At 43.2% G+C, this 17,154-nt stretch overlaps 1 protein-coding gene across 23 annotated transcripts in view; it reads right to left on the reverse strand.

The window, feature by feature from the left end:
• Positions 1-17,154, reverse strand: part of NRXN3 (neurexin 3) — a 1,624,030-nt gene that overhangs the window by 1,234,812 nt on the left and 372,064 nt on the right. The gene's annotated exons all lie outside the window — the stretch shown is intronic.

Below are 17,154 nucleotides of genomic sequence, written 5' to 3' on the forward strand. Positions count from 1 at the left end.
CAGGTGAGCCCAGCACCTGGCAACAGCCTCAGCCCGACCCTTCATGGGCCTCTGAAGTCCCCACAAACACACTCTTTGTATCATTCCTGCCTGGAAAACAGCATCCCCTTCCCATCTCATCTGAAATACATGGATAACTTTTATCTGACACTGACTTTAAAACACCTTTGGGGAGATGAATATATTAATCCATCCACAGAGAGATCAGAGCATTCTCAGTATTTTGCGATTGAATTGTAAACAAACATACGTGTCTACAGACAAAAGAGAATTCTTAAGTTTTGACATTTATTTTGAAGGGGAAAAATACTGATACACCAGTTTAACTCAGGACATTTTAGGAAGGCCCATGATGACTGTTTTCTGCAGACTTGTGAAAGATGCATTTCATTTCTCTGTCCATACTGAACATGACATGAACTACGCAGACAGGGTGACCGCCCTGGTTAGAGAAGTGAAGGAAACCTACACACTATGGTTAGAATTCCCCATCTATCAAGCTATACCAAGGGAAGGGAATCTGAAAAAAGTTGAGTGTTTCTGGAGGTCAAGTTCCTTTTCCCAGGGTTCTACGTGGTTCCCCAGGTGCAGTAACTCCAAGTGATTTGTTCCCTTATACTTAGCTTTTCACTGTTTAATAATAATGGCAGCAACTGGTTCTGGAGGTCTGGCCATGCGCTGAGCACCACGCTCACCTCCTTCTCTGGTCTATGACAACTCTGAGGGGCAAGCGCTCTCATAGTCTTTGTTCTACAGACATGACGGCTGAGGCTTTGTAATCTGTCTTTGGTGGCTCAGTTGGTAAGAGGAAGCATTAGGGCTCAAAACCAGGTTCCGCTGACCCAAAAGCCTCCACTCTTCACCCCCGCCCTGTACTGCCTCACCGGGTAACCTCAAGCCTCATGCACACGTGGAGTGAGATCAATCGCTTGATGCCTCATCTGAAGCCTCAAAGCCTCCTTCAGCCTCCCAGGGATTCAGGCTTGAGGAAGTTCTAAAGCTATGGCCAAGAATCATGCCAAGAATCATTCCTGCTTCACTTCCTGTGAGGGAATAAACTGTATCCTGCAGCTCTGGAGGTAAGAAAGGCTCCCTTCATCTCCTGCAGGTAGGGTCTTCTTTGTCTGAGTCCTTCCCAGATGCAGGCAATCCAGGCTAGGTGGAAAAGGTGCCTGCCTCCCTGGAAAGAGCAAGGAGGTTGCCAGTGACTTCCCTTTGGCATGGGATATTGGCATCCCTGGTGTCCTATCCATCAAAGGCTAAACTGTAAAACAAAAACATCAAACAAAAAACAAGAACACAACCCTAACCTTCCTTGACAAAGCATAATGCATCTTTCTTATTAGATTTAATATCCTTTGGGGGCACCAAAGATTATAATATTATGTTAGGAACGTAACAGTTACCCCTCCATGTGAGAAAAATTTGCATTTTAGAAAGGTGCATTGCTCAATCCCATGGAATCAAGCCCCAGTTGGGATATTTCAGGCTTCGGAAGGACTATTTTGTTTTTGGTTGGGGTAACTCCATGGAGTCCCTCAAATCCCATTTCCTAGCAACTGTCAATGCTGACTGTGCATAAGGCTTGCCCTGCCTCCATGTGAGGTGGAGAAAGCATTTTGACTATTAGCTACATATGTAAAGTAAACAAATCTGCAGGTGTCAGCTCTCAGCTACAGCCCAGAGAAAATCTACATGGGCCGAAAGCCAAGGAGAGGGCACGATATAATCCAGGATTCATTATATGCCCACTGGGTGTCCAGCCCTATAACCATGAACCTCCTTTCCAATCATGTTCTTGTTATTCCCCTCGTTGCACGGTGAGGGGCATGTGTGCTAGTGTAGAAAATGGAATCTACTATAGCCATAGCCAGTCCTTTATGCTCTCTGCAGAAAGAGAGGGGGACTAAAATATGTCAGCTAACAAATCAACTAACCATTTGAGAGTATTCACATGTTGGTGGACAAAAAGAATTCTCCACACTTTAGAGATAGCCAAAGGCCTTTCTTAAGTAAACAGACACCCATTTTAAAACAACTCTTCCTCTCTACTGGAAAGAGAGAAGGGTCAATAATCAAGGCTACTGAAGAATTCGAGAGATCAGAACCACAAATTCTCATGAAATCTGAGTTCTGTAGCCCAGTAATAAGGAAAACATAGGGTTAACATACAGAATATTTTTTTTTTAAAACAAAAGGCCATGCTGAAACATTGCTCAAGCTTTGGAGTCAGACAGAATCCCACCTTTCCTTAGAAGTCATCTGATTTTTCAGCAAATTACTTAACTTCCTTAAGCCTCAGTTTACTCATCAGCAAATCAGAAAAAAGTAATAACTTGTAAGTCATAGGCTTGTTGTCGAGACTAAATGACATAATATATGGAAAGCCTTTAGCACTGTGCTGGGGTCATTAGTAAGTAATTAATAAACGGTAATGCTCACTATTAGCAGCCTACGAAAAATCACACTTTAAATATTAAAACAAGTCATATCAGTTACTTCAAAGAATCTTAGTACAAAAGAACAACAATTTCTAAGACAAAGCTTCTGCCTTGCAAAGTTTAAAACATGAAAATATGTAAAGGTCAACAAATACACAATCCAGAACATTTCTCCTACAAATCTTGTGAGCTCGTGGCCTTGCGGGAAGAAGAGGACTTGCTAATAACCCCGAGCGCCTTCCTTACCCTGTACCCAAATCATCCTGCACTCATGGGAGAGGAGGGGCGGAGGGAGGGGGTCTTGTACCACATTAAGAAGCTGTGCTGTTTATAAGCTCCAAGAGAGTGGGGAAGTCAGCAGAAGGCTGTTCAGTTCTCTTAGGATTTTTTTTCCAAAGCTCAAGATTACTTTGTGAGGCCAAAAGGAAGAGAGAAAAATCCTCTGAGGGAATTCCCAGGCCCCAGATTCCCAGGCATGTCCTCTGGCCACAGTGAAAGGCTTCTGCAGGACCACAAGATATATATCAGCTGAATTTTACATGATAAAGTAACCATCACAGAACAAAAGGCCTACAGAAAGTGAATGAGATATACCAAAGTATCCTTTCAATACTTGTGCCATCACCATTTTGAAACATGTCTGTTCATTGTCCTAAGTCACGCAAGGGTTTTGTCTTGGGTAAGAATTGAGTGCAGTGAATGCTATCTCAAAGGTTGTTCCACCTGGGATCTCTTGGGGGGTGGGGATTTCCAAGTAATCACTAATTCAGAAGGACCACAGGGCACTGACCCAGCTCCAGCCCATTTCACCTTTTAACTTTAAATTACAAAATGAAGCATTTTATTGCCAACCAGAAAAATCTCATCTCAGAGAACCAATGTTTTAGAATAGGCTGTAAGTATAAACTCTGTGTTTAAATCTGTAAGAGTCTACCACCTGTATAGTGCCAACCCCACCGTCACAAGTGTCCAAATGTCGAAATTCATTTCGGACATCAGTCCACCTCACTCAAAAGTGCCAGCTTCCTAAATGCTATCCCAAATAACAGACGTAAGCAAATGCATCAACCAAAACAGACGGCATTGGGGTAACAGCTAATGATTCAAATGAGGACAACAGTACTTACACACAATGTAACAGAATAAAATCTCACTAATTCATCCTAATTGGAAGAAAGATCAGTATGACCGAATTTTAAAAATTAACAAATGCTTTTTGAAAGAAATGCTCATTTATTATCTCCAAGGATATAAGGGAAGAAAGAGCTCTGCTATATGTATGTGAGAATCTTGCAAGAGACTTAAAAATGGACATTCTTTTGAAATTAGTGCACTTGTTACTTGAATACAAATAATTTTTCTGAAGTAGCTGGGACTGCTACTAATTTACCGACCCGACCCCACAGAATAGCCATTTTCTCATTTTGCTTCATAAATCCTCCCCAACCCACAATGTTCAAAGGTAAATTTTAGCTTCACATAACTAAATTAGGAAAATACATAATTAGTGAAGTCAACACTTAAGGGATTTTATTAAGGAGAAGAAAATGCTAACTCTTATTCCTTCCTGCTTCTCATCTGAAAAACAGAAAGAAATTTTTCTAGGTGCTTCATATAACTGGGGGACAATGCAAGAGCAAACAGGGCTCCAAAACATATCTCCTCTACATGTTGTTAGTTCTCTGCCTTTCTAGTTCAGGAACTAGACTGAACACGACTCAGATTCAATTTCCATCCAAGCCCATGTTCTTCCTTACTCTGACAGCTTATAACTCAAAGGAATTAAACATTCCTTTAAAATACTGGCAGGTCCTTCTGAAGTTGAGAGAAAGATTAGACCTTCCAGAATCACAATCCTTCCCAAACTAATGGAGACTCTTAACTTGTTTGGTAACTCGTTGGGAGTTGAGGAAAGTTCTTATCCTGATTCTCATGGTTAACCAATGTGAACTTGGGAGGTTATTTAAACTCTCTAAGCCTCCGTTTCCACACCTATAAAATGGGTGTAATAACATCATAACAGCAAGTCTCACCTAGGGTTGTGGTGAGATACAAATGAACACATGTAAAGCATTTAGAGCAGAGCCTGGCATACAGTAACCACCTGACAAATCATCATCATCATCATCATCATCTTACTTGGCTTTCAATGTAATCTCCAACCATAAACTAAGACAGTCCTCTCATCTTCCTCCATATTCTGATTCCCAGACACCAATAAACACCACCACCATCCACTCTGGGAAAGGGTGGGCCTGATTTTTCAATGATTCCCCCTTCTGCTATATCTGCTATTCTGAGATGCAGTGGCGTCCACCAGAACCCACCTGTACCTCTCATAAAGCAGTGTTCATTTTCTAGCTGCTCTACATTGATGTGCTTATTGTGAACAAAGACATGAGAGGGAGGGGGAATAAATCAGAAGCAGTTCAAGCAGGTTATTTTTCTAGCCATCTAACACATTACCTGCATGCAGCTAAGAACTGTGCTATCCAAATATTACGTAAAGGGCCAGGGTAAACATTCTATCTGCATTTGTCTGAAATGATAAAAAGTGTCTCAAAGTTGGAATTGTTTCAAATGCACTTGGTGTTTTACTCCTTTCTTCAGGCCCTACCACCAGTATGCCAACTTGCTAACTGATTCCCAAGAGAATAAAAATAAGAAATCCCATGCCTGTAAGATATCTCCTAGCCCTATTTCACCTACAAGGCAAGTGTCTTAGTCAGCGTGAGCTGCTATAACAAAATACCATAGACTGGGTGGCGTCAAACAACAGACACTTGTTTCTCTCAGTTCTAGAGGCTGGGAAGTCCAAGATCAAGGTCCTGGTTTGCAGATGGCCATCTTCTTGCTGTATCCTCACATGATGGAGAAGGCAAGTGTGCTCTCTTCCTCTTCTTTTAAGGTACTGATCCCACCACAGGGGCTCTGCCCTCATGACCCTGTATAAACCTGATCCCTCCCAAAGGTCTCATCTCCGAATACCATCATTTTTTAAAACATTTATTTATTTATTTTTGGCTGCATCGGGTCTTAGTTGCGGCATGCGGGATCTTCATTGTGGCATGCAGGATCCCCTGCTGTGGCTCGTGGGCTTCTCTCTAGCTGTGGCCCGCATGCTCAGTAGTTGCAATGCACGGGCTTAGTTGCCCTGCGGTATGTGGGATCTTAGTTCCCCGACCAGGGATTGAACCCATGTCCCCTGCGTTGAAAGGTGGATTCTTAACCACTGGACCACCAGGCAAGTCCCCCCAAACACCATCATATTGGGCATTAGGGCTTCAACATATGAATTTGAGGGACTGGGGGAAGAAGGACAAACGTTCAGTCCATAGCAGCAAGAATAAATGGAAAATTCAAAATATAATTTTAGAAGCAGGGTCATCCATATGAAAAGGTGTGACGAGAGGGCAGGGGTCCTCGACCTTTCCCCAATGCTCAATGGCTTTTGATCTCACTAACATCCTGTGACTCTCAACTGAGGTAGAGGAGGAGCTCTGCAGAAAATGCAGGCAGCAGGTGAAGACTTCTGGCTTCTGGATAATGGCCCTCCCTCCCTCCCTGATGGAATTCCTCAAGGAGATAATCTTGGTTGCAACAGTAATGGGTTTAAAGGTCCATTATATAAGGTTCCAAAATTGACTGGTAGAACACAGCCACTGCATTAGGGTGTCACACATGAAAGTCACAAGGATAATCAGAGGGCAGAGAGAGAAGCAAAATTCCTGAAGTTCTAATAATGCTATATTCCCCGTTTAACCCCTCCAGAAGTCCCCTTCTATTTGAAGGAAGAAATTGTTTTTTCTTCTTTGGCACCAAAGCACTAAAAAAATGTTACTACTGATACCTGCAACTGACAGGGGAACCTTGAATAAAAGCAGCTAATTTCCCTGATCCTCGGTTTTCTTATTCATATAAAGAAGAGAGCGTTACTTCTTGGATTGTTTGAGGATAAAAAGAGACGACGAAACAGTATAGAGCACACGGAGGAAGCTCACGAAGGAGAGCTCTTCTGGGAGAACATTCTCTCCCAGCTATTCTCTAGGCCCTGATGTTAAGAGTGTGCACTTCCAGAGTCAGCATTCACAGAGCACACGATCTTCCAGAGGGATGGGAATTGCGGTGCCTTGAACTCCAAAGCTGGGGTGTGCTGACACTGTCCTTCAGCTGACTTCCCAGCATGTACAGGCCTGAGTTCTGCACTCACATTCTTGGTAATAATGGTGTGGGTGAGCTGGGTGAATGTCTAGCTTCAGGTTTCTTGTCTTCTGATTTATGTGTTCATAAAGTCCTTCACCTGATCTAGGTACTAGTTTAGCCAGACACATATTAACACTGTCACAAGGGCCATATAACTTTTGGGGTGCTGAATGTAAAACAGTGGGCTGAGAAGGACAGTAGGAAATAAATATCTAGATAGATAGATAGATAAATGTAATGTATATACATTTATAATTTGTAAGTATATCTTTTTTTTTTTCTAAGAGACTCTTAGAACTGAGAGGACAGAAATCTTCCAGTCTTATATCTCATGTTACATAGACTGAGCAGACTAAAGCCTAGGAAGGTGAAAGGTCTGTCAGGATCACAGAGCAGACTCATAGCAAGAATCCAGATCTTCTTCCTCCCCACTGCTCTCCCCATCCCACTGGCATAGGATGGATGAACAAGGAAAGGGGAGAAGAAGGTAATGAAACAGGTGAAGAAGCATCTTGTCTCCTTATAAGGAGATTCAGCCTGGGGTTTGCAGTAATGCTGCTGGTGACAGAAGGATTCTAAAAGCCCATTCTGTAGGACAGAGATACCTACTGCCAAGTCATCCCCAGACATAGAAAGCCCAGCTCCAAGCCCCAGCCCTAAAAACCGATGACACTACAATTTGATGGAGAAGCTCACACATGAGACAGAGCCCTCAGGGCATCTCTGGCAAAAGCAGCAGCCCTGGAGCACTGCGGGATGGTGATGTGGCGAAAGCAGCAGCCACAAAAATAAACTCAAAATGGATTAAAGACCTACATGTAAGGCCAGAAACTATCAAACTCTTAGAGGAAAACATAGGCAGAACACTCTATGACATAAATCACAGCAAGATCCTTTTTGACCCACCTCCTAGAGAAATGGAAATAAAAACAAAAATAAACAAATGGGACCTCATGAAACTTCAAAGCTTTTGCACAGCAAAGGAAACCATAAACAAGAATAGAAGACAACCCTCAGAATGGGAGAAAATATTTGCAAATGAAGCAACTGACAAAGGATTAATCTCCAAAATTTACAAGCAGCTCATGCAGCTCAATAACAAAAAAACAAACAACCCAATCCAAAAATGGGCAGAAGACCTAAATAGAGATTTCTCCAAGGAAGATATACAGACTGCCAACAAACACATGAAAGAATGCTCAACACCATTAATCATTAGAGAAATGCAAATCAAAACTACAATGAGATATCATCTCACACCAGTCAGAATGGCCACCATCAAAAAATCTAGAAACAATAAATGCTGAGAGGGTGTGGAGAAAAGGGAACACTCTTGCACTGCTGGTGGGAATGTGAATTCATACAGCCACTATGGAGAACACTATGGAGGTTCCTTAAAAAACTACAAATAGAACTACCATATGACCCAGCAATCCCACTACTGGGCATATACCCTGAGAAAACCATAATTCAAAAAGAGTCATGTACCAAAATGTTCATTGCAGCTCTATTTACAATAGCCAGGAGATGGAAACAACCTAAGTGTCCATCATCAGATGAACAGATAAAGAAGATGTGGCACATATATACAATGGAATATTACTCAGCCATAAAAAGAAACGAAATTGAGTTATTTGTAGTGAGGTGGATGGACCTAGAGTCTGTCATACAGAGTGAAGTAAGTCAGAAAGAGAAATACAAATACTGTATGCTAACACATATATATGGAATCTAAGAAAAAAAAATGTCATGAAGAACCTAGGGGTAAGACAGGAAAAAAGACACAGACCTACTAGAGAATGGACTTGAGGATATGGGGAAGGGGAAGGGTAAGCTGTGACAAAATGAGAGAGTGGCATGGACATATATACACTAACAAACGTAAGGTAGATAGCTAGTGGGAAGCAGCCGCATAGCACAGGGAGATCAGCTTGGTGCTTTGTGACCACCTAGAGGGGTGGGATAGGGAGGGTGGGAGGGAGGGAGATGCAAGAGGGAAGGGATATGGGAACATATGTATATGTATAACTGATTCACTTTGTTATAAAGCAGAAACTAACACACCATTGTAAAGCAATTATACTCCAATAAAGATGTAAAAAAAAAAAGCAGCAGCCCTGGAGCGCTGCGGGATGGTGATGTGTAGTCTCTCCTGCTCCTATGGGCCCCTCTCCTTCGGTAGCCACTCAATGGGAACCGGCTGTCAGCAATTTCCTTCCTCCAACAGCTGGGAGATGGTTTTCTGCAGTTAGCTGCCATTTATTTCAATTATGTGTATTAATCATAGCCTTCATCCTGATGGTATTTTTCAGGAAAAAAAAAAAAAATCAGAGCTTTTGTTTTATAACCAAGCTGCTTCCTCACTCAGAACAGACTTCTGCAGTGGCAAGAGAAAGGGAAAATGATAGGTCAGAGGCTCTCTGGTTCAAGTGCAGCAGTGGGTGCAGGGGAGGGGGGTCTCTAGTCCACTGAAAGCAGGGAAGAGGATAGTGCAATTTGGGGACAGTGACATTCTAACACCACATACATAAAGAAAGCCCAGCAGGGGAATCTGTTCTGATGCATACATACCATTCATTCTTTCATTACACACTGGTTCATGTATTCAAACGTGTACTAAGCTCCCACTACGTGTCTAGCTGCATGCTCTGCCGGGAACCCTTGGTCGTGTCTTAAGTAAGAACAAAACCAAAGAGAATTAGGAATTATTTCAGAGGCAGAGTGGCACTGCCTCACACTACTCTTGCCCATCTGTGCCTTCTTCGGCCCATCACCAGCCCCCCCACCCCGCTTTTTATTTAACAAATATGTATAGCAGTCCGGCTCTGAGGCAGGCAGTGAGCTATGTGCTGAACAGTCACTGGTAAACCAAGTTTCCCTGGATCTTGTCCTCATCAACCTTGCAGTCAGGTGAGGGAGACAGCCCTCAAAGAGGCCCACAGGCGAACATAACTGAACTGTGTCAAGCTCTGTGAAGACAAGGTCAGGCTGGTATAATAGCAAAGAGAAAGTGGGAGGGGCTCATTTAGACTGAAGATTCAGGGATGTCCTCCTGAGGAAGCGGAATTAAAACTGAAGCCTGCAAATGACCACAAGTTAGCCATTGGGAGAACGGGGAAGGAGAGACTGGCAAGGGCGAGAGCCTGATGAGTCTGAAAGCTGTTGGGGGCAATGTATCAGGAGTAAGGGGAGAGCAGCATAAGATGAGGTTGCAAAGGTGGTCAAGTGCTAGATCGTGGTGGGCTTTGCAAACCTTGCCACAAAGTTTGGACTTTAATCTAAAAAGACAATAGGGGGCTTCCCTGGTGGCACAGTGGTTGAGAGTCCGCCTGCTGATGCAGGGGACACGGGTTCGTGCCCCGGCCCGGGAAGATCCCACATGCTGCGGAGCGGCTGGGCCCGTGAGCCATGGCCGCTGAGCCTGCGCGTCCGGAGCCTGTGCTCCACAACGGGAGAGGCCACAACAGTGAGAGGCCCCCGTACCGCAAAAAAAAAAAAAAAAAAAAATAGGAACCATGAAAGGATTTTAAGCTTATAGTGATATTATATGATTTATACTTTTAAAAAAAGCTCTCTGACATTTATGTAAATAATCAATTGGAAGGTCTAAGAGTGAAGCAAGGAGACTGTTGCTAGGTGTAGAATCGGAGAGTGACAATGGAGAAGGACACATGTGAGTGGATTTGAGTTTTAATTGGGGGATAAAATCAGCATCTGTTCATCTCTTTGAGGCCTTTATTGTCCTTCCTTAAAACAAAGGACCTAATAATAGTTGTCTTGACAATTCTATAGGATTATGGTGAGGACCAAATGAGATAAAAGTGTAATGTTTTACAGGTGAGATACTCTTATTATCTCACCTGTAAAACAGGTGTGGTGTTGTGATGACCATGATAAGTCTCTACTTCCAGCTGGTTCAAAACCTCAACCCGTAAGAGAAAACCAGTCTAACCTAAGCAGGGCAGTGGGAGAAGTGTCCAGACATTTGTTGTTTTATCTGTCCATGAACCTCATGGAAGTGGGTACAGGGATGTCCAAAGGGCACATCTAGGCTCTGCTCTACCTGGGCCCACACCATTCAGTGGAATAAATTGGGCACCGAAGGAGGCTTACACATGCTTTGAGGCCGCTAGCATTCCATTAGTTGTGAAGCCCCCATCTAGACTATTATCACAATAGTGCCCTAAGTTGCATCAGAAGGGCCCACAAAAGTTCTTTCAGTACCTAGTTCACTATTAAAGACTGCCTTGGGCAAAACTGATCCATAAAATTGCCAGTTAGCATGACCCTATATTCTTTAAGAATTCCCAGAAATAAAGTAATGCCTCCAGAGAGCAACAAAACTTTGAGTGTGAAATATGTTTTCTATAGGGTGATACAGTTGTGTCTATATACAGAGCAAAACCTCACTTGAAATGCGGACTCTGCGGAGGAAAGAGTAAACCTTTAAAAGCTCAAAGACTTCAAATGTTTAATATTTTTAATGAAATATTTCTAAAATGTATTGCATGCTTTCCTTGTGTTAGAAAACAGAGTATATTGGGCATAGTTTTCTTAATTAAAAAAAATTGTTGGTACAGTATTATTGTGGTTCTGCTACTATCTTTTCTAGACTTTGTTAGATAAATCCTCTATCTTCTCATATGTAAAACAAGGTTTTTTGTTTTTTGTTTTTTTGCAGTACGTGGGCCTCTCACTGTTGTGGCCTCTCCCATTGCGGAGCACAGGCTCTGGACGCGCAGGCTCAGCGGTCATGGCTCACGGGCCCAGCTGCTCTGCAGCATGTGGGATCTTCCCGGACCAGGGCACGAACCCATGTCCCCTGCATCGACAGGCGGACTCTCAACCACTGCGCCACCAGGGAAGCCCTCAGTTTCCATATTTTATTCTTATGGATGAGTAATAGTCTTGGACAGCACTGATCTGTAGGAAACACTTTGAGTAGCCCAGAGCTAGATGATGTCTAAGATCCATGCAACCCAAAGAGTCTACTATTTTATGATCTTGATGAACATCAGTTATTTCACCGATGCTTTAATGATGCTACTAAGAAATGTTAGTTCCCTAAGAAATGTTGAGTCCTCTGTGATGTCTGAGCTTTTCTGGTTTAAGAGTACATTCGATTCTCCTGCGTTCTCTTGAGGCTCTTGCTTAAGCCCTAAAAGATCTGGTCTCCTGAGCTAGTCTGTTAGGATTTCCTTCTCTGGCCTCCCTTGGGTGAACTTCTGTCCCTGCTGCTGCCCTCTCACCTCACAGCATGTTTGACTACTTCCAACATTCTCCACTAATTCTACTTGCTGTCTCTAGCCCAGCTCTTGGCTCATCTGCCTGATATAAAAACTAAGTCTTAAGTTCTCTGGCTAGTCACATGCCTTTCCTATGGAAGAAAGTTCATGGGCCATGAGACAACTCTTCCTCTGGTATAAGGCTGCACACCCTTTTCTCTTGTTAACTTTAGATTTGCAATTGTCTTGGAGGTTCCAAAATTCCAACAGCTGGAGAAAGGGCTTATTATTCTTACATTTCTTTGAATAATGAACAACAACAAAATCTGATAATGGGGCAATTTCTAAACAGTCTTCTAAGGGCTAAAATCTAATTTTAAAATTTATCAAAATAAAACATTTACAAATATTTCTCAATCCTCAAAGCACTCATCTTATGAACCAGCCAAGTCTGCTTTTTAAAAAGAAAATACAACTACTAAAATAGTATAAATACTGAGTGTTTTCTATTTTTAGATTATACACCCTTAGGTGAATGATGGCAATAAATCCACTTAAGAACTTAAAGCAATCAAGCAAATTAAAGGAAGGGGGCAGAGAGACCATATAGCAAGGGGGTTGGTTAGCAAAGGAAGCCTTTGGCCAAGGAGTTGCTTTACATGCAGTGAGGACTTGGACAGAGAGACTGTAGCAGTGGACAAATCTCTGTCTCCTGCCAGTTCTAACATTCCATGACTGCATGATATGCCATGAAGGTTCATGTCATGCTAAGGAACCATCCACAGTATATAACTGCACAGGCACTGAAACTACGCAGCAGCAACCAGAGACTGTCCATAATTTTAGCAGCCTGATCTCCTTAGCTTCCTCACCACCTGGAGAGCATTTTTCCAGAGGCCTATTTGAATTTCCACAGCTAAAAATGGGTCTGCCTTCCAGAGAATAGAATCTGCAGGAAGAGTTTCAGCGTGCAGGAATTCAAAAACAAAAAAGAAAGAAAGAAAAAGAAAACATCACAGACAGAAAGACAGAAGAGGAACAATACAAAACAGCAATTCTTGTTTGAGTCACAGACAAGTTGAAAAATTCAACACCTCATGAGGGTAACTTTTCCAAAGCTACAGACCTGGCAAGTGGCAAAGCAAAGACGTTGGTATTGCCAAAGCTGGTGGGTTGAACCACTACACTGTACCGCCGTGTCCATACAAAATTTTGCAAATGTTTTTAAGGAGTTCAGAGATCCTAGGTTAAAAACCCCTGCTGTGAAATACAAGCATTGCTCTCTTTATCAGCACAAAGCCTTCTTTCCTAGGATTAAAAAGCCACTATATTTATTACATACACTGTACGTCCTCTAGATGTCCATATACATTTTATGTTACTCAGTTCTTTCCTCATCCACCACTACCAGAAATGAAAACATAATTCAAATATCCATTCTCGTTTTATTTGTAAACCTCCCAAGACCAAATGAACTCAGAAACTTGATCCCAGATCTCTCTATACTTTAGAGTCCACTAGATAATATTCAAGACAAGACAGGACGAAGAGTAGCCCCCGCTTGCCGCAACTAGAGAAAGCCCGCGGGCAGCAACAAAGACCCACGGCAGCCAAAAATAAATTAATTAATTAATTAATTTTTAAAAAAAGACAAGACAGGAGCTGTATGTAGATCCAACCAAGAAGGTCTAAGAAAGACATCTTAATCAATGGCAACAGCTTAGAGGAGGGCTCCAAGCCCATCAGTGATACCCGTTGGTTCTCAATGTACTGTGTGGTCTTTTGGCAAAAGGGAAAGCTGACACCCACCAAAATGCCCCCATTTTCAATTCAGAGAGTACACCGTGTCCCTTCTGTGTGCCAAGATTATGTGATTACACAATGATACAATGATAGGTAGTAAGCAGATAGAGGTGTATTGGATTTAAAAAAATTAAAACAAACATAAATCCACACTTATCAACAACCCAAGGCAGGATCTGCAAGAGGCTGTTAAAGCAAAGATCTAAAGACCCTCCTTCTAAGTCCCACAGCCTCGGGGCCTTGTTCTGGGGCTGAGGATTACTCAGTTAGAAACAGGACCCTGATAAAGTGAGTAGGGATTGGTAACTCTCAAGTTTCCACTAAGAGGAAAGAACCCTCTTTACGGGCCAGGAAATCTGGGTTGGAATGAAGGTTCTGACATTTACCATGCTTACCTGACCCTGGGCAAATCGTTCAACTTCTCTGAGCCCTTTTTAAAATCTGTAAAATAAATATCAGTAACCGAGTCTTACTCATCTCACACAGTTGTCTCATCGTCCAAATGGAAAAAGAAGACATACTTGAACATTTTTGTAACTTGTAAGTCATTATGCAGGTAATTGCTATTACTATTATATATGTATGCTTTCATATATACTCATAAGCGATTCAGAGAGGGAAGAAAAGGAGGGAAAATGGAAAGAAGAAGTACAAAAAGAGAAGCTATAGAAGAGAGGAATGGGAAAGAAATGAGGAAGAGAGAAAAAAAAAAAAAACTCTGCCATGAGAAAGGAGGAATAAAAAGAAAGGAAGGGAAGTAAAGAGAAATCTGGGCTGGTACAGTAACAAATAAATCCCCCCAGCATGACAGCCTTCTGCTGAAGCATTTCATTTTCCCACAACATAATGGTGTGTTATTGCCCATTATCTGTTCTGTCAGTGGCAGAGTCGATATTAAATGAGGGGCAGCTGCATTTAGCTGCCATTTTTCAGCTGTCTTCACGTTGCCATGGAGACCCGGTTGTTTCTTGGTGAACCTGCCAGGAAAGCGTGGGAGAGTCAGGTGGGGGGGGGGGCAAATGCTGCCAGGGGATGGGGTGTCAGAGGGGGAAAGAGAGGAGGGCCAGGGGACTGTGACAGAAGGAAGGACAGCACAGAGCTGTTTGTGCACCTGATAAATCAGCCACTTCGCAAACACAATCTATATTCCAGTGGCCCTACCCAGCAGACCCTCCTCCACACTGCCTCTCAACTCAGGCTCTGCAGGAGCACAGCAGACTGGGGTCCTGAGATCATCACAGACCTCCTCTCCTTACTCCACCCTCTTCTCCCCCACACTCCCCGGCCTCCACACTGCTTCACCTCCACCCTGCTGCCAACCCTAGGGAATGGTTTTAGACCTCTGAATGTTCAGCATTCAGAACAGAGAAACCAATTTCACAAAGGACATTCATACCTGGGCTCTGCCCAATCCGTATATTTTTTTCTAGAACATATTTATTTTTTCACAGAATTATGGATTCGTAAATTTATGTAGGACTTTAGAAACCACTGCATCAGTCCAGTTACATGTAAGAGAGGTGAGGCCGTCATAAGTGACTAGCACAGACCCCGGAGTGATGGGCCTGGAGAGAACTGGAAAACTGACTCTTCACCCAAGAGGGGCAGCAGCCCTTGTGCCCTTGGAGGAGAAGGAACCTGGTTGGCCAGATCCTCTGATTTTTTTAAACAGAATCCAGGAATCTCTATTTTTGAGTAAAATCTCCAATTTTTAAGTGTTGGCCCAACTTTTAAAAATATTTCTGGGGGCTTCCCTGGTGGCACAGTGGTTGAGAGTCCGCCTGCCGATGCAAGGGACACGGGTTTGTGCCCCGGTCCGGGAGGATCCCACATGCCGCGGAGCGGCTGGGCCTGTGAGCCATGGCCGCTGAGCCTGCGCATCTGGAGCCTGTGCTCCGCAACGGGAGAGGCCGCAGCGGTGAGAGGCCCGTGTACCGCAAAATATATATATATATATTTCTGCATGCTAGTTACACAGGCTGTCAGCTTGCAGTTGAACATCATTTTTAAATGAGGCTTAGAAAGGCTAAGAAGTTAGACCAATCTCTTCGACTTCCCAAATATAATTCTCCTTTCCATAATCCCTCTCTCTCTCTCTCTCTCTCTCTCTCTCTCTCTCTCTCGTCCTGTTACACAGTGGAAGGTAAACAGGGCTGTGAATTCACTTCTCTGGGGATCCCCAGTTTTACTGGTATCATGCATGAATTTGCTTATGACACAGATCTTTTCCAAGAGCCCTGAAAATTGTGCACTAGCTGTCAGAAGGAGACTACAGCTTAGTTTCCTGTCAACTCAAAACCCATAAACACCTGTGCCATGCCTTTTCTACTACATTTCTGGCTTTTAATTACAAATTACAAAAATAAGAAAGTGGCCATTTACTCAGCACTTACTAGGTACTAAAAAGTTCTTAACATGTACATTCTCACTGAATTCTCACAAGAACCCTTTGAGTCACATGTTGGTATTACCCCACTCAACAGATGAGAAAACTGAGGGTCAATAACATGCCCAAGGTCATACACCTGGTAAGAGGCCAAGCCTGGAATCAAATCCAAGTCTGTCACACTTCAAAGCTCTAGTACTTAACCATTAAGTTGTACTGTCTCCCTATAAAATATAGGAATATCACAGAGCCTAGTTTTATCATCTTCTACTCATTTCCTTTTTTCACCCCAAAGTTGAAAGCAGTCTGACTGCTTTTCCCAGGGCCTGGCTTACTGTACCATCCTCATACACAGTCCGTTTAATTAATAGCATCTTCCATTAGAATCTTGACTTATTAAAGTTTACTTTTGCATGTGCCATCTCACCCCTTTTCACTGAGATTATCTCCTGACCTCTCCCTGCCTCCATCCTGTCCTTAACCACTCCCTCCTACAAATCACAACCAGAGTGATCTTTCCAGGTCGAGAGATGACCGTGTCATCCTCCTCCCATAAGTTGATCAAAGCCTCCAGTCATCAATTTCAGGATGAACCTCCACTCCTAACTGAGCTGTTCAAAGCCGTCATGGTCTGACTTCTTTTGTGATCTGGCCCCCGCTGTCCCCTGCAGCCTCATCCCCAGTCACTCCCCCCAAAGCAGCCTTAGTGCCTGCAGTCCCCATCCACCCACAGCCCCCCAGATACTGCACATGGCTACCTGCCTCCATGTGCTCAGCCCTTTTCCTGGAACTCCTCTCCCTCTCCCCCTTGCCTATCTGCGCTCTGCTCACCCTTCACAACACAGTTCAAGCCCTGCCTCCTCCAGGCAGCCTTTGAGAGGTTTATTCTAAGTCAGCTGCTCCTTCTTCAAGTGTTCTCAGCCCTCGATACCTCAGTGGTAGTATTATCATGCCGTGCTGTGATGTTCCGTGAGGTCAGGGACCCTGCCTGGGTCACTCACCTCTATGTCCCGGCACACTGTTGGCTGTCGTAAATGACTACTGATTCAATGAGTTACCCATCTCAGTTGACAAAGAAACAAGGTTATTTTCTAAA

Source organism: Tursiops truncatus, chromosome 2 (genome assembly GCF_011762595.2).
Source record: "Tursiops truncatus isolate mTurTru1 chromosome 2, mTurTru1.mat.Y, whole genome shotgun sequence".
NCBI lineage: Eukaryota > Metazoa > Chordata > Mammalia > Artiodactyla > Delphinidae > Tursiops > Tursiops truncatus.